Source organism: Dama dama, chromosome 18, assembly GCF_033118175.1.
Source record: "Dama dama isolate Ldn47 chromosome 18, ASM3311817v1, whole genome shotgun sequence".
NCBI lineage: Eukaryota > Metazoa > Chordata > Mammalia > Artiodactyla > Cervidae > Dama > Dama dama.
This window is the reverse complement of record NC_083698.1, coordinates 51,665,001-51,667,500: the sequence shown is the minus strand read 5'-3', so window position 1 is coordinate 51,667,500 and position 2,500 is coordinate 51,665,001. Positions and strand designations below refer to the sequence as shown.

General features: G+C 28.7%; 1 protein-coding gene across 6 annotated transcripts in view; it reads left to right on the top strand.

Annotated features, from left to right (window-relative positions):
* The window catches only part of FOXP2 (forkhead box P2), a 634,677-nt gene that overhangs the window by 340,875 nt on the left and 291,302 nt on the right, over window positions 1–2,500 (top strand). The window lies entirely within an intron of this gene.

Here is a 2,500-nt window from a genome sequence, read left to right as displayed (position 1 = left end):
GTTTTAAATTAACTGTTGTATCATTTACATTTTTAAGTTGGTATATAGTAAGAAAGAATGCAGCTCAATAGTTAAAGCAAATGGCCACACTAGAGTAAAATTTAATAGAATCATTATTTTAAATAATAACAGCCTTTAGAAAGTTATCTTAGAGTATATGTACTGAGTAATATCTTAACCTTTAGGTATTGTTCTCAAGAATAATCTTTTAAAAGCACTAGATACAGCTCTTTGAATAGATTTCCTATTATTTGAGAATAATGTCTCTCTTAATAGACAAAGTTATTAGGAACTTAGTTTTTATTTTGTTCTGAAATATTTTGTTTTCACTATCATAGGGTTTAAATGCCTACCAAAGTTGCAAGGTTAACCTATCTTACATGTTACTTCAAATAAATGCAAGTTTCACGATAGCCCTTTTCTCCCTTCAGTATATTTATAGGAAATACCATGCTAGCAGAATGCAATAATATTCCTACTGACTCCCTTAAGTCAGAGTCCTAAGAATTTATAGCCAAATTCTATCTTGTCTGAGAATACATTAAGTTGCATTTATAAAGGCAAGTGAAAATAGCAATTGAAAATTAACATTATGGCTTAGAACTAAAAGACAGCAGATACTGAAAGAAATTGCAAAGAAATAGCGTTTTTGCCCCTCAAAACTCTGATTAGATTTTTCTTAAAAAGAAAACAGAGTAAAATCATAGCTTTACTTTATAGCACTCTGGAGACATTTTATGATAAAGTCTGCAAGGTGTGTTTATAATCGGAGTTTGAAGTTTACTTTGTTCTACAGTTTGTGTATATAAATCTTAAACAAAAGTAAATACAAAAAGTTATGTCTTTCAGATAACATAGAAGTGTAGTCATGTATTGGTGTGTTTGTGGAGTGCCTTCCAGAAGTGATTTAACACAATGGGTATAGTAGGTATCTACAAAAGACACTTCAAAAAGCGCCTACAGAAGATATGTAATAATTTAATAAATAAACATGCAAAAACCTTTGTAAATGTCTTTTCCCTTGGATATGTTTTAAATATATTATATAGTTAGATATTTAATGTTATTGAATTTTTGTCCATCCATGAGTGTGTTTTCTATTGGGCCTTTAAGTTCAGTAAGGGTTGAAAGGTCCTTTTTATAAAATAAAGGCAGTTACTGCTTTTAATTCTAACATATTCAATACATTACAGGAAAAAACAGGCTATGTGGAAATATTTAAAAATCTCATGAGAAGTGAAATAAATTTACAAATGTATTTTTGCATGGTGTTATTTAATTATACAGTTTGAACAAAGAATTAAATTACTTCTTTAAAGTATAATGGGCTAATCATTTTTGGCTAAGGTCTCTTATTTAGAAATAAAATTTAGGAGGCAGTGAGTGATATAAACAAAATAGATTTTTGTTTGCCATGAACTTCTGGCAGAATATGGTCTGTTTTGAGAACAGAATGTTTACCTTTATTTTTATGGCTTTTGTATTTTTATAGAGGTAAGCAGTTTGAATTAAATCAGGCATGTATTTAGGAAGAAAGGTTAGTGTTTGAAATATATTGTAACAAACACTTAATGATAAATGGATTGGCGGAATAAAAAGGATTGATAAATTATAGCTAGTATTTTTTCCTAGCATTTCATTTATTGATATTGAAATATTTTTGAGAGCTGGAATATCTTCTATAAGTTTTAATATTGTATTATAATGGTTATGTTCATCGGAGCCACGTCTTTGTTGATAATGCTTTGCTGTTTTATATTCACTGAAAAATCAGTAATAAAAAAGCTTTCTCCTGATGACTTACTATCTCTCCCATTCTTTTCTAATCTTCTAAAATTAGTACTAAATACCAGAATGTATAATATATGGAGGTAACATATTTCAAATGTTGTTTCAGATTAACTACACTGAGAAATTATTCTGCATTAGATGTAGAATTTTATTTTGATATTAGGTTTGCAGAACTAATTGTTTGTGTCACTAAGGTCAAAATAGTTGCTAAAAAACTTGATTGCTTTACAGGGTAGATTTGAGCTTGCATTTTGAGCATTCATTAAGTCAGATAATCTTTCTGAATGTTTTATGAGATTGTACTGCTTTGAAGGTGTTTCAGGTGATGGTGTTTAAAAATATCTGGTCAGTACTCTCTTACCATCAGTTCCTTTATCCCTACTATTCGAAACAGTCTTTGAGTAACAACTTAAATTATAGAATTCTCTTATTTTCAAAATAAAATTAAGAACAGTGATTTTTTTTTCAGAAACATAATATTTGACATTTACAAAATAACACTGTGATTTTATTTCATTACTGGTGTCTTTAACCCTGATAATTTGGTCAAGGAGATGTAAACATCATGAAAAAGACTGTTTATGTGTAAAGAAGTAAATAGCCACTCTTAACTCCAGCATTTAAACACATCTGGTCTCATTTTATGTTTCTCTCTTCTGTTTCTCTGTCTTTATTGAAGTGTTTCTATGATTATATATCAATAAATAAT